Raw genomic sequence first — 15,735 nt, forward strand, 5'->3', positions numbered from 1 at the left:
AAATATGTGTTTTGTGTTAGGTTGTGGAAAGCACAGCAGTTTGTAAGGGGTTAACAGTTTGGGGAACAATGCAAGTAGAAAGGACAGCTGAGAGAAGGTAAGCTGAGGAGAAAGGTGAGCCTCTTGCCTTTTGGCTGGCTGATGCTGGAAATGTCTACAGAGATTACAGTTGAATGATTTTCCGGAGATTTGCTTTTGTTTTGTAACCATTTTGAGGATAACACAGCAAGCTCTGAGGAAATGAGCTTGAGCTCTGGGAGGTTTGTTTGCCTCCTTGGCTGGCAGAGCTGCCTGCCTATGTCAACACAGGCACCACTCTGTCACTTTGCCTGCCTGCACCCAGTCATTGGCTCTCACAGAAAAATAATACACAAAACTTCTTCATGCATAAATGACAAAAAGAGGATTTCTGTATGGTGTACCTGGCCAAAGGAGGAGATTGATTTAAATTTAACTTTCCCTCCCCTACTACACTTGTGTTATTGTGGATGGAGCCTGCATTGTGTAAGCTCTCAGCTGAGAAAAGATTTGGCATCATGTGAAGCAAGTGCCTTTTGTTCAAAGGATTGCAGTTTGCATAGTCAACGAAAAGGATCTTTCTTCTATTTGGACAAGATCAGTGAAAACTTCTTGAATTGCCTTTTAAAAATCTTTTTAAAAAAGAACTTGTCAAGCTACCAAGGGAAAAAACCCAGCAGGTAGAGCATGCAACAAAATATAAAGAAGTAAAAAATAACTTCAAAAGCTGCAAGTGAAATTTTCAGTCTTTGAGCATCTTTTTCATTATTTATGTGACAGGAAGTCTATTTTTTTGTCTTTATTATTTTTTTCTCTTCCCTCTCTCCTCCTCCTCCTCTCTCCACTGGATCTGTGGGGAAAAAAAAGATGAAAACTTGGTTCTGAAGAGTAAATTTTTAATTATGTTCCTTTCTGAACTCTGCATAACAGATCACAAAATAAAACCAAGAAAATGACAAAATAGAGGATTTTTCCACCTCTTTTGGTTGGAAGATTTATGAATTTAAGTAGAAATTACTGTTTCTGATGACACATAATGAATGAAAATGTGTTCAAGTCATTTCTGTAGAAGTCTTTAAAAAAGTACTGTGCACTGGTCAGGCTTGCAATGAACTGAGATATTTTTGGGTCCATCAGTCAAAAGCCTTTTCCATGGAACTGCTTCTAGGGGCTCCAGTGAGTCTACAAATAAGAGTAAGTCTGTCATTAACCTCTAACCTGGAATTTACTTTCTCATGTTCTCCACAACAGCTGATTGTCAGGTACAAGTCCACAGTGTCTAATGCTAAAGGCTGCAGGCTGATTTGGGAAACTTTTCTACCACAGTCCAGGGAAACCAATTGTCTGCAAGGAGCTGGGAACACTGATCAACCAGGGAGGATAGCCCAGCTGAATGAATTTAGAATTTCCATCAGGTAGAAAATTCTGTCATTTCAGCTGGTTTTTTTTTTTCATTTGAAATTAAGGACTAAGGTTTGGAAGGAAAAGACTAGACCTTGAGGTCTGGGCCGATGCATCTGTCGAGCAATGACCACTTCAGACAGGTCTGCAGCATCTATTTCTCTTGCTCCATGGGTTGGTAATGTACCCAAACCTTCCCAACACCCACAAGCAAGCTAAGGACACAAATATAAAAAGGATGAAATTCCTTTATGTAGAAAACAAAGGTTCTGAGGTGGGTTTGAAATTTGTAATGTCTAGTTTAGCTCTTCTTCTTAAAAAACAACAACAAACAAAACAAACCTCAACAAACAACCAAAAATCTCAACAGTTCTGAAATGGAAGTGTTTTGGTTCAGTCCGTGGGGCAAAGAGAACTAGTCTTACAAATCATTTTGATATCAAACTGTTTCCTACCGTGGCGTATTTGTTTCTTTGCTGCAGTTCGGGAATTTAAGCCATGCCCAGAGGAAGGCTTAGGGAGTTGTAAGGCCACTTTGTGATTTCTATAATGCCCTGACACCAGGCAAATCCATATGGTTTGATGAGAGGAAAAGATATGTGCACTGTGACAGCTGGAGTTCCTGGACCAGCTGAAACAGTGGTGGCTTCTACTTATTTTCATACAGTAATACACTCATAGCAGAAAGCAAGCAATGGGATACAGTATGAATTGTTTCAACCCAAAATATAATAAGATTGTGGAAAAGTATTTCAGTGCAGCAGGAAATAATTCACTTAATTCCCTCCTCTGAACCGTAAAATTTGAGGAAATTTTCCTAGCTGAAAAGTTAAAATTGTTTTCTTTCAGGAAAATCATGGTTATTCCCCCCCCAGTCTTTTATTAGACTGCAGATTCCAGTGTGGAGATATTTAAAATTTCTCTTTCATTTCTAGAAAATGTCTTCTGGCCGTGCCTTCTGCTCTGATTCCTAAAGGACTTGTTACTTTTGAGTAATTGGCATGTGGTATAGCTTAGAGCAGCCCTAAAAATAGATGTAAAAGAAACACTTTTGTTTCCTTGTTCTGCTTGTATCAGGATTAGCTCAGCTTGAGGACTGTGTTTGAATTTTTATTTATGTAGCTCTCTGAATTAAATACTTGAAATTTACTGCTGCCAGGCATCACACTATATTGTATGTGTTTTGCTACTGGGAAGATTAGTTGCTACTGATCAGGCTGGTAAATGCTGCCTGGTTATTCACTGTCTTGTGTCTGCTGGACAGACGTGCACAGAAAGAATTGTCGTCATGTGTGAATTTATTTTTTAAGACATTCTTTCAAATTCCCTAACTATTCCTTCTTCATACTCTTACATTTCTTGCATCTTCTTTTGTGACTGAAAAATCAATTCCAACACTTAAGTGGAATGGAAAAACTCCTTGGACAGAGTGAGGGTGGGAGTATATTTGAAAATACACTTTAACAGTGTACTAGTATATGAGTCACAGGTCTGACTTGTTTGATGATGTAAACTAGTGGAAAGCAAAACACCATTTTTGTTTTGTAAGCTACAGATTCCATCCCTGGCTGAGTCGTCTGTGCCTTACAGTCAGTTATATCAACTCCTTCACAAAATACTCAAAATGGAAGATAAGCCCTAAAGAAATGGATTAAAATTCTTTTCACCTTGTTTTGTTCCAGAGGGTGTCATTGCTCATCATATCCTCTTCTATTTCACCAGGCATCAAATGATTCAAAAGATGATTTTAATTCAGTTCAGTTTTGCTGCTGCACTTTTGACACCTTCTGAGTAATACAGTATGTGACAGGGCTTGAAGTGAAACTTTATTCTATAAATATCCTTCCAGTTTTAATAAAGTGAAGGACAAACTCCACAGGCGACTGCACGGAAAAGTTTTGCCTTGTCCCCCATCCTTTTGTTAACCCAATATATAGCTGAACCATCCTTGCTCTACAAAACTGATATCATGGCAGCTTCAGGAGATGAAAATAAATTGTGTGAAAAACTTCACTTCCGCTGTGGGCTGTGTATTTCTTGTCCTTATGAATCATTTAGGACCCAGTCCTACAAGTCTGCTGTTGTGTGAACCTCAGGAGTAAGGGAGATTCCACTGAGAGGGAGAATTGTTCACAGGTGTGGAGATCTGTAAAACTGAGTCTTCATTTGCCTTTTATTTCCTATCCCCGTGACATGCAAAGTAGCTGTGTTTGCAGAAGAGGAAAATGCAAGGGTCCTGTTGCAAGTGATCTTTCAGAGAACGTGTGTGCCGTGAGCTCAGCCTGTGGAAATTTGCCATGCTTCCCACCAGGAGTGAATATTTGTTCATGTGTTCTCAGTAGACCTCATTTTGTATTTGCCTACATTTGTATGTAGCCCCTGAGGTCTTTATCAAGGGTACAGTTGCTGTTCTGATGTGCTGTTTCCACCCTGGGCTTGCTGGCAGGGCAGTGGGGAGCCAGCTGGGCCATAGCTTTGGTGTTGTCCTTGCTGTGTTCTTTGTCTGGTCTCCTAGTATCAGACCATCTCCTGCCCTCTTTCCTCCCTGCAGTTTGAGTCTCATTTCCTTCCTGAATCTGAAATGTGCTTTTCTTCACTATTCAGCACATCCACTTTCAGCTGGTCCCTTACCTTTCTGAAACTATTGCCACTTTGTGTTATTTATTGCTTGTTTCCTAAACAGCTGGAGTCATGCTGAACTGTGAAATGATTTCTCCTTTCTTACTGACACAGTCTGTAATGTGTCATGTCTTTGAGACAATTTCATGCTCTAGATCAGGGAATTTCTAATATTGTGTTTCTGTCTGGAGTTTTACCGGGAATAAATTTCAAATTCTCACAGAAAACCGAAACAACTCTTGCTAAGGGCACGAGGAAGTTGTGTATGAAACAGTGTTAATGGTGCTATTCTGCATGCAGAGTGGGTCACATTGTATATAAACTGTCTGGTCAACTTCTTTTACTGCTGTGGTTTCCTCTAATACAATAGACACTGGATCACTGCAGCCGCTTGCATTTCCAGCAGACCCCGTGTGCAGGGCAAGTAAAGAATGGTATATGAGATTGCACTGGTATCAGTCAGCAACAAGTGCAGCACAGGGTCTACCATGTCATGCCCATGGGCAAAGAAACCATCTGGAAAAATTGTGTGTAAGGAATAATACATTATTTGTTTCCTCAGTCTAGTTAATCCATGAAAAATCAATATGACTGATGATAGTCTTAAATGGGAAAGAATCTGAACTGAAAGGAAAATACGTTCTTTAACATAATAAAACAGAAAACCCTGAGGTTATATGAAATAACTGGGCAGTTAAAAGGCAGGGCAAAGATGCAGAAAAATCCAAAGCACACAGCTCTTCCCTATGGGAATGGGATTCAGTTGCTCTTTATTTAACCTATTATGAGAGAAATTAATATTTTTTCTTTCTATTTGGTAAATTACTTTTTGGTCTTTTACCTGTGATGGAAGGGCACAGAGTGTTACTGAGTCACTGAGGAGACTGGCTAGTTGGCTTACAGGGATCCCAGAGTCAGCTAGCTTTTGGAGCAGCTCTAGGAGAGGCTTCTGCTGACTGTTTGAGGGGTCTGGAGATCACTAAAACACATCTGAGCGATGAGTAAAATGTAATAAGGTGAGGGGACAACCAAAAGGACTGTTTCCTGTAGTCTGCTGTGCTGGTTTTTTTTAGTTGTCAAGTTTGTGTGCCATTGGAGCTCAGGAGCCTCAAGGCCCTAGAATTGCTTTCCTGCACCAACAGAAAGGCCGCTATTTCTCTGTGAGTGAAGCTTTGTCTTCTGTGCTTTTGGCTGCTCTGCAGCCATCTGGAGTTGTCAGCTTGCAGGCACCTGCTTGCCAAGCCGTGTCTCACGCAGAGACCTGGTAACACCTGCGAGCCCTTCCCTGTGCAAACTATGGAGTGTTTTGCAGGTGGCACTTGGAGTGTCGGTGTTCGCCTGTGATGGGCTAAACGGTTTGTGTCGTACCTGCCCCAGGAGCTTGTCTTTCCAGGTTGCACAACAGCATATGCTGACTTCCAGATCCCCTGGTCTTGGCACCTTGGACTCTTTGGGAAGAGACTGGCAGTTGGAGCTCCTTAACAAATTGTCCCAGAGAAAATTAATTCCAAATCTAGCAGGGTTTGCTGGAGACCAGAGATCTTGTTCTGTAGGAAGAAATGAGAACCTACCTTATTCACTCAGTTTGTAATTTAAGGGTGACACTGAGGTTTTAAGCAGACAAAGGATTGTTGAGACTACATGTGAGAGTGATGGAGTATGTGCACATGCAGGTGAGTGTTTCTAGTTTCCTTTCTTAGTTGTTTTTATACTTCCATGTGTATAGCATGAGTGGGCTTTTGAATGGACCAAAGGAGAAGGACAATACAAAGCTGCACGATTTAGAACACATATTACAATGTGGCATAAATAACAAAGTGATACTTCAATTTCCATAGTAATAGAAAATTTGTTTGTGTTTTGATATAGTATAGGAGGCTTTATGAGTCTCTTGAGAGAGCACAACCTTTCTGCTAAAGATAAAAAAATGGAAACTTTTTGGAATAAAAAATTTATACTACCAGTACACACCAAAGGAGTAATAAATAATTGGAAAATAATTGTAGGAGGATGTGAAAAAAACCTTAGCTTTAGCATTTCAATAGTAATTTGAATCAATCTCTCAAATGATCGGATGGAACAATTGTCTTCTTTGTATGTTCACACAGTCTTAGTGGGATTTGAAATAACTGGTATTGCTTTCTAAATTTTTGTAATACTCTGCTTGTCACACAGCATACTGTATCACTTGTATTCCTTAACTTGTTGTACTCAAAATACAGCCCCTAGGCTTGGTCTTGTAAAGACTATGGACTTGAGAGTAAAACTAAGATCACACAGAGAATTTGAGATGCTTTTATTGACAAATGTTCTGACCATCAGTTGATCCACGATAATTATGCCTGTTCTGCTCTCAATTGTGAAGAACTGTCTTATATTGACCACATTTTGATCTCATCCTTAGTTTGATGAAGAAGGCACTGCCCTAGAAAATGGAAGATGTCAGGGAAGAGAAACCTGATCACCTGCTCTTTGCTGTCACATAAAAAACTAGAAATCTTTGAAAAGTTGCTGTTGCCTTCGTGTGTTTTCAAGTCAATATGCCTGTTTGATGTGGCTTATAGTGAAATCAAAGCTATCCATGTCTTTCAATACGTTGTCTGGATTGAGCTCCTCAGAGAACGTCAGTGCAGAGGCTTCAAACTGTTTTAGTCTTGAAGGTGCACACCAGCGTGCTCACACTGCCTGGCAGCGTGTTGGGGCTGTAGCACAGCTTAAGTGTTTTGAATTTCAGGCAAGATGTGCTTCTAAATGCTCGAGTGCTTGCTTGAGATCTCACCCTTACATTTGCAGTCTGTTTAGGGGGACTGTGAAACAAATATGTTGAACTACTCTTGTTCAAATGCAGTCAGCCTGATGATTTCTCATAGGAAAAAAAAGGAAGTATTTCAATTATATTTGATATTAGTCCTGCATAGACACATATGCCAACATGATTTATTTCATTTAGCAGTATATTCTTCTCAACTGAATTATGTATAATTGTGTAGACATGGTCACTTTAAATATTTTATGGACTTGTTTAATGTAAGACAGAGTGCAACCTGTAGGGCCAGCAAGAAATATTGCTGTATAACTTCTATTTAATTTTATTTCAGCAGTTTAATAATTCATTTTAACTGGATTTGAACATCAGAATGAGCTCATGGTTAGAGTGCAACTTGCTGCTGTAGTTCTTGCATAGACGAGTCAGGTGACTGAAAAGAAGTCTTGAATAGTCAGCAGAGACGAGCTGCACACGTGTTCAGGTTGGCAGCTAATAAGAAATATCTGACCTGTTTGCTGCTTCAGAGGCAATATGTGCTAAAGGTTTGAGCTGGACAGAAGCCTTGTCACAAGGCAGGGTTATGTCTTCTAGAAAATACAGACTTGCCAAAAGGAAAAGTGTTTTAATGAAATATGAAGTGTTCCTTTGGAGATTCATCTTGTTTGCTGCTATTTTACCTGTAGTCAGGATTTTGGTTTTGCAAGTCCTAGGCTCGGGGGGAGAAAATCAAACAATTGTCAAATTGTCAAACAGTCAGTGCGGTGCCCTTGTGCCAGTCACAACCTCCATGAATCCTTCAAAGATGGATCTTAGCAGCTGGGTCTGTGCTGTTGTCCCCCTTGGCATTCCTGGGATATCACAGGATGGCTTTCCATCAGCAGAGACAATTTTGGACTTCACTGAATTTGGACAGGACAAAACTTTGTGCAGTTTCCTCTTATTTTTGAAAGGAGGGTGGAGGGACCAGCAACATGGTCATCTGCGTCCTGTGCCTGCTTGTGAGAAAATATGTGAAGTTCTCACTTAGGGACAAAGTTGCAGTTTTGCACTGGACACTGGGTGCAGCTGAGCCTGATGGGTGTTACTGTGAATGGCGAAATGCTTAGTGTGAAAAGGGAGGAATTGTTCTCTATGTGGTGGCCATTAGGTTTCAGATCATCTTCTTGCAATCAGCAATTCTTAATTGGCTGTGGGGCCTGATTCAGTGAAGTGCTGAATACTTTTGCAATGCAAAATGCATTAAGGATGCTCAGCACCTTTTCAGGCTGCTGATTTCTCATATAGTACATGAGCCATAGCTCACCTGATTTTCATAGTCATCTGCCTTGTAAAAATAGAAATCTGCCATCTCTATCAAGAAATAATATTTGTATTTATTTTCAGGATGAGTATCATTGAAATCAGATGTCATCCTTTTCATGTTTTGATGCTGGTCATGTCATAGATGGATTTGAATATGACTTATTTCAGTGAAATAATTAATAACAGAAAGGTTTAAATGTTTAACTGCTTCTCACTTTTGGCTAATACAGCATAAAATCTGTCACTACATGCTTTTCATCTGGAATTGTCCACCTGAGGATGTTTGATCTCTTCTGATTTTATCTGTGTACAGGTGTGTTCAGTTGCTGAGGTAAATGGCTAGAACTTGAAGTATAAAGCACCGTGGAAAGAAAACAGTTGTCCATCCAAGGAGTCTCTGCAGGAACTGTGTAAATAGATTATAGTAAGGGTTATTAGGAAGCTCAGCTGTATCTCCGCTTAAGCTCTTTTTTTTTTTTCCTTTTTCCTGTTTTTTTTTCTTTTTCACTTTCAGGATCATGTGTAACATGAGTCTTTTAAGGCTGTTGCAGAACAAGAGTATTGTCACCTAATGTCTGCTCTGTTGACAAAAACATTATTATGGGTGACCAGGATGTAACTGAATAGATCCAGGTCTTTGTATCTTGCTTTGACAAAGCAAGAGAAGATCAAAGCCTCCACACTTTCAAACAAATTAAGTACTTCATAGCCTACTCAAGTTCAAAAATTTGTACTTGCAGGTCTTTTGGTTATTTGTCAAGTCTTTCCTAGAGGGGTAAAACTGATCATAATTTGATACAATTGCAACCTAATACTTTTTCTTTACTTGGAGTGAATGTCCAGATTTTGTTATCAGTTGCTTTAATTTCTCTGAAGTCATCAAAACTGCCTCTCAAGAACTGAGATCTAATAGCTGTGGACAGAGGAACTGTGATTAGAGAAAGGCAGGGAGATAGATGTGCAGAAATGAGCAGGAGCTCCTGCTGATCAGGTTCCTGCCTCTGAGCATGATGTGTCTGAGCAGCCTTTCCTTCCCCTGACTCTGTGTCCCTGTATGCTTCAGCCTTGGTGCCCAGGAGTCCAAGTGGAAAATATTCCCATGGGAAGGTGCTTTTTTATCCTCCTCCAGCAGATTGCCTGCTGTCAGCTCCTCTTCTGGAAACGTGGGGTCCATCCTGGCAGGGAGAGGGTGGTAACCATTTCCTAGTCCTTTGGGTTTTTACCTAATACATGCTAAAAGACATCTTATGTCTTCAGTACAGTCTAGCAGGTTTTCCTATGTCCCTTCCTTCCTCCTGTCCCATCTTTTCAGACACTGTTAAGCCATTTTGCCTCTACATCTTGCCTTGGTCCTCCTACAAGGCAGCAATGCTGCTTGAGTGTTGGTATGGCCATGTACAAATGGTTGAGAACAGTTTCTTTTCCAGTAAATTCAACTTCTCTTCTCACATGAGCTGCCAAAAGATGACAGCTACTGGGGAGACGTAAAATCAAAAAAGCTACTGATGTATCAGTGTAGGCTGTTTGGACTAGAGCAAAACAAATGGTGTATTTTAGTTTGTGGACTGTCAAAATGGATTGGAGAGAAAAAAAGGCAGATAGGAGAACTGCATAAGTACAAGAGTGTTTTGGGCTGTTTTCAGCTAAGAAACAGTAACTTTAAGAAATTATGAAGGGTTGAACAAAATTTTTTGCATAGCTAATTTTTTTATTTTATTTTGGGGCTGGTCTTTAACCAAATATAGATAAACCCCAGAACTGTTGCCATTTGAAATAAAAAGACAATTAAAATGTCAAATCTAAGTTTTTAATATCTTTTGTTAATTTTAATAGGTATTTTTCTTTGCAAAAGTTCATCTGAAAAATATCACCTACTACTTATGATGCTAGACAGCATATTTTATGAGACATTTGTGTTTTGACAAAGCAAACTCTGTCACACAATTTGGTTTCACATATTTTTATACCAACATTTAAATGTTGGGCTTGAACTGCTCAGCTGTATGAAAATATAATCTCCTTACAGTCACATATTCTTGCATGCTGCAAGAGTTGGTTAGAGTAATTTGTAACTCTTCCAGATAATTTTAAATAGTACATTTTTAGAAGAAAAATGGAATGACAAACAGGAGCTCAGAAAGCAGCTTTTCATCTGATCATACGAAAGGCAACCGCAGAGCTTCCAGCAAAGCTTGCCAGTGACTGAATGTTGCTGTTGGAAGGATCCCACACTTGGATTTGAACACGTTGGCCAAACGTGCTGTGTATAGGTGGCCAAAAGAATGAATTCTACTTTTAGAGAAAACACCTGTCCCTGTTGCCTCCGGTCCTGTGCTGCGGATTCCTCTTGGCAGCAGAAAGGGATAGAACAAGTGTGCTCTATTTTAAAAAGTATTTGGCATTGCAGTAGTCTATTCTTACCTTCCAGATGTACCTCTTAATATATTTTTTCTTTCAGTCTCTCTGTGAAGTCTGTGCATGCATCTCCCACATGACTTCCAGTATTTTCATCCTTGGACCAAATTCTGGCTGAGGGCAGAGGGAGTTTTGCGAGAGTACTGTTTGGGCGGTGGAGTTGCTGAGCAAAGCACCAGATTTTATTGGAAGCTGTGTGTGCTGTAGTTTAGGTAAGGTAGAAACATGTGGGGGCTGTGTTCCTGCATGAGGTTGCATTGCTGTGCTTTTACATTCAGCTCTTGGGAAGTGGGAAATGTCGTGCACTGAAACTGGTGTTGCACTGAGTGCTGATTGAGGACCTGGACAGACAACTTGGCTCCTGAATGTGCAGAGCTTTGTGCTTTTTGAAATAGGATTTAGAAAGTTGTATGCATCTATTTCTCTAGAACACTCTTCTATGGGGAGTGAGCCCTTTGAACGGTGCAGTTTGATACAGTAAGTGCTGGCAAGTTTTCTGATTGTTTGATCTGGACTCTTTTAATAACCATGTTTCACATAGAATTATTCAGTGTTCCAGAAGAAAACTGTCAACAGGCTTGTTTTAAATCCTTTGTTTGAGTGAATGTTTGTGATAATCACCTTACCTCCAAGATTCACAGAACATACTTATGAATACAGCCAAAGCAAATTAAATAATTTATTTGAGCAAATATTCAAAGGAAAATGAGCTGATATATTTGCACAGTGCTGAAGACTTTTTCATCTTGGAGATTGACCAAAGAAGTTAAGACTCCAGCTGGAATGAGGAAGGCATAGGGAAAATGAGCTTGCTTACTTTGTTCTTTCTTTTCCAAGCCTAAAGTTAAGGTCTTAAATTCCTTCCCTTTGCATTTTATGTGCTAGGAGGAATATAATTACCAAGTGATAAGAATACTGATTAATGCTTCCTAGGCTGTTGATAACACCTATTTTAAAAGGTGAAAGTTTTTTCAGTGTGTACACTCCTGTATATTATAACAAAACATGTATTCAAGAATTTGGCATTTTCCTCATGACTCCTGGTGTGTTGAGTCATCACACAAGCTTCTATTTCCTCTTCATTATTCATTTATTGCATTACCTTATTTAAAATTACTTGGAAGAAAGGGTATCAAAAGCCTGTAGCTTTTTTATTCAGAATGTTCTTTTTTTCCCTAAAAAAAAAATATTTCTATTTACTAAGCAGTGAGCATCTGCACACTGCCAGAGCTGAGCTGGAAATAGAACAGTGACTTCACTAGAGAGTTTTATAATGGAAAAACTGCAGTTAGCATATATTTTGCAATGCATGTAGTTGATAAAGCTGTGTGAACAGCTTTGCAATGACTGAAACTTCATAATTATATCAACATGAAGAATGAGCCAGTATTTAGATGGGGAGTCAACTCTATGTTGCTTTCTTCCTGGAAATCTCAGGGCCATAAAAATTTAACAATCTGTGAATAAATAACTGCTATTTAGCTCATCAGAGATGGTGTTGCAGTTCTTATTGACTCTGAATTTGCTTAAAGCTTCTAGATTTAATAGGAAAACTGCAGTTGCAACTACATAATTGTCTGGATAACTATTATTGCTTGTAATGACATTACTCACAGTTTAATACTCACGGTATAATAGAGTATGCTTGATTTTGGGGCAGAGCAGTGACATATAAAAGCACCCTCTTCAGTTAAATTCTAGGAGACGGAAAATTTTTAGAATGTCGGAGGGAGCTATTACATAAGGACAAATATTTACCTAATGTAATCAAACTCCTCTTTAAATCAGAACAATAGTGGGAGTGCAGTTACTATGGTTCTGTATAATTTTGTGCTATATTTGACAAAATTTGGCAGGACTAAAGCCACAGCTGATCATCTGATTTTGAAAGGGAAGAGAAGAATATGGTAGGTTTTCATTCCCAATCTGTCCTCAAGATGATGGCACATGCTCCCTCACTAGCCCTGAGCAAGGAAAAATAATCCAAATAAATATTTACCAAAAGCACGTTGCAGCACTGCTGAGCTGTGAGGGTGAGGCTGATTTTGAAAGACACTGCTTTTTTATGCCTGCCCTCCCCTTCTGAGCCTTGCAGAGTGAGTTTAAAAAGAGCCCTGCCACAGCCTCCATCCTGATCTCCCCACACCCTTGGTGCAGGACCCCATTTCAGCCCAGCCAGTGTCTGTCCCAGCAGTGCTGTACGATGGGAGTCCCCTGTTCTGCCTCTGACCTGCCCAGCCATGGGGTCCCACTGGGCTGGCCTTGAGCCACTTGTGACCTCACAAAGTACTTCTTACTGTGAGCTGAATGAAGCTGATGGGTTAAGTATTCTCCAGGTTGTGCCCTTGAAATACTAATTTGCTGACCCCCCGTTTTCACTGGAGAAGGTCCTGTTCCCCTGAGCTTTTCTGTGATGCAGAGCTGAGTCAGGTGATGGACTGATGGAAGTATCGGAATAAGGGTAACTTTGTCAATGTGCTTTTATGGGGGGGTTCTGTTTGTTTTTTTAATTGATCTCTTGCAGTTGGGCTGAATGTGAGTTCTGTGTATTATTTAGGACTTTGAACATGAGTCTACAATAACTGTTAAGAGATAATTAGCACAATCACAGTAAATCACCCAGAAGCTTGAGCCATCTGATATGACACAGAGTCTTTGCATACTTCATAAGTAACCCTTCGCAGACTGCAGGAAATAGAAGGGCGGGAGTGAAAACAATATCCTTTCCTGACAACAGATGATACTCATTTTTCCTTGTCTCTCACCTGTTTCTTCGTCATATCCTGTTTCCATTTGCATTAGAAAGGCACCGAAATTACTGGCACTTTGGAGAGTGCCAGGAGTGCCTGTTATGGGCATTATATGTAGAATGGACAGTGCATCATGGTATGACTTGATACCCCAATAGACTAAACACTGCAGTTGGCAGACAGGAGGAGTAAAAGTGTATGGTAGAAGGAAGCACTGTATAAGATGAAGTTGAGAATATGATTGTTTTTCACATGTGGCACCAAAATTTGGAAATACTGATCTTTCGCATTTTTATATTGAAAAGAGCCTACCCAAATTACCATTTATATAGAAAAATTTGATACTGTTAATGCACTGAACAAAAATGGCATTTATATGTAGCACTTGATAAAAGCACAAAAGGTGAAATCCCTTGTTCTTTAAAAGTAGTTCATGGCTCTAACTGTATTTTTTTTAATATAATTTTAAGTAATCATGTTTTTTTCTCTCATTGTGAGAGTATATTAACCTCAGCTTTAAGATACTTAAACTTCATCTGTACTGAAAATATAGGCAGAAGTACTGACATATTGAGAATATATGCCAAAGAGCTGCCTTAATGCATTCAGACATCTAATTTTTATTTGTCCCTAAGCAATTATGTCAATATTCTTTAAGGAGCAGTGTTTCTTGTAGTTTATTGTGCCACATAGGCTAGACAGAGGTAATCACAGTCTTGCAGGTCCAGTTTAGTGGTTTTCAAGCTGAGCAGAATTAGAGCCATAGAGGTGTACTGTGGAGAAGCATAAAACACTGTATTTTGGGGGGTGCGTGCAGATCATGTTTTTTGTTGTTGCTTTAATTATTCAGAGTATATAGGATGTTTTCTTTCCTGAAAAAGGAACTCATTCACACACAGCAGCCTGAATATTCATGATCAATCAAACTAAACACGGAATCCAGAGCCAGAACCTTCCAGCAGTAAACTTGCCTTGGCAGTGTGACCTGATGAAGTTGCTGACCCTTCCGTCTTGTAGTTCTGCATTTTTGTTTGGAAGTAATCACCCTTACCTTGGTTCTTGAGTGTAGTTGGAATTAGTGTATATTTGTGTAGCACTTCAGGGATGTTAAATATTTGATCAAGATGTTGATTTATCTGGTGACTCAGAGGAGGAACTGACTCTGAACATTCGGGAAGCAACCTCTGAAGACCAGAAGTTTGGATAGACCTCTAGAAAATATTAGCCAGAAAATATTAGCACTTGGTCTCTCTTCACCAATACATGCTGTTCTTCCTCAAGGACATGTGGTCTCTCTTTCTCAGTCAGCTTTCTGCTTCCCCTCCATCCAGCCTGCCTGCTGCCCTGTGTTTTATTCTGTGAAGCTCAATTCTTCATTGCCTAGGGTGAAGTCTTAACAAATTGTTGTAAATAGCATTGCCCCTTTACATTAGTAGCAGAATGATTTGCTTGGTTTGCTCCTGTTTAACCTGACTGAAACAAGCTCCTGGCATATAATCACTTATGCTGGTCATTAAATCCCTGTTAATAATGTAGTGTATTAGATGCCATCTGTCTGTTCAGTGATACTCCTGTCTGCTGAGTCCTCAGTCACTGTGTCAGATGCTGGGGTAGGTCTGTGTGTCTCTGTGTGCCCCATTCGTGCCTCTCTTGCATCCGGGATAAGAGAGGACAGGCTACATCTCACCACTTCTCTTATTCTAAAGAAGTTTTGAGAAAGCAAGTGGATTATCAGCGTGTCACAAGGGAAATAGAGCATCACTGAACAGGCAAGGTTGGGAGAGGGTGAAATTCATGTCGGTATCTAGAGCAATTTATGCAAGAAACAAGAGGAACATCTTTATCATTATTGGTTTGGAAAGACCTTAATTCAGAATGGCAGTGGCTATTTCTTTAGCTATTTTGTAAGATCAAATTTCCCTTTCTGAAGAAGATCGTGAAGAAGATCTGTTTTAAGCAAGGCTCATCTTGGAGTAATGGGAAAGGGATCAGGCTCATGAGCTGAATCTGCCTCACAAGGCACAAACCAGGAGGTTGTCAAGGTCATGCTCAAGCAAAAGGCATTTCCCCTACTCTGGTCCACCAAAAAACCCCTGTTGACAGTCATTGGTTTGTTTGTTTATGACCTATGTTATGAAAAAAGAAATTTTAAATTACCAGAATGGTTGGGTCTGGTTCAGCATTCGTAATTTTTCCTTAAGATTTGGAGGTTTATGAATGTTGTCCAGAACTCACGCTTGTAGGGACTCTTAAGTAAACAAACACCGAGGCAGGATCATGTTTGTAAACATAAACTTTACCCTGGACTCCCTCCAGGACTGTTTTCTTTGATTTTTTCCTCTGTGGAAAGCAGGCTTAAAAAGCAGCAATGCTTTGATACGAATTCTTCTCAATTGAAGCTTTGGAACCAGTGTGCTCAAACTGCTAAAAGGAATCAGCAAAATAACTTCATTCAGGCTCATA

At 39.7% G+C, this 15,735-nt stretch overlaps 1 protein-coding gene and 1 long non-coding RNA gene across 4 annotated transcripts in view; one reads left to right on the plus strand and one right to left on the minus strand.

Moving 5' to 3' along the window:
- FGF13 (fibroblast growth factor 13) overlaps positions 1 to 15,735 on the plus strand; it is a 313,728-nt gene that overhangs the window by 118,715 nt on the left and 179,278 nt on the right. The gene's annotated exons all lie outside the window — the stretch shown is intronic.
- LOC120323460 lies at positions 11,232 to 12,678 on the minus strand. The gene is made up of 3 exons (XR_005563929.1): positions 12,522 to 12,678; positions 12,151 to 12,219; positions 11,232 to 11,300 (listed from the first exon to the last, which is right to left on the minus strand). It is a non-coding gene; the product is annotated as an uncharacterized LOC120323460 (long non-coding RNA).

This window comes from Pipra filicauda, unplaced genomic scaffold (assembly GCF_003945595.2).
Source record: "Pipra filicauda isolate LSUMZ 115617 unplaced genomic scaffold, ASM394559v2 scaffold268_size1050017_pilon, whole genome shotgun sequence".
NCBI classification, from domain to species: Eukaryota; Metazoa; Chordata; class Aves; order Passeriformes; family Pipridae; genus Pipra; species Pipra filicauda.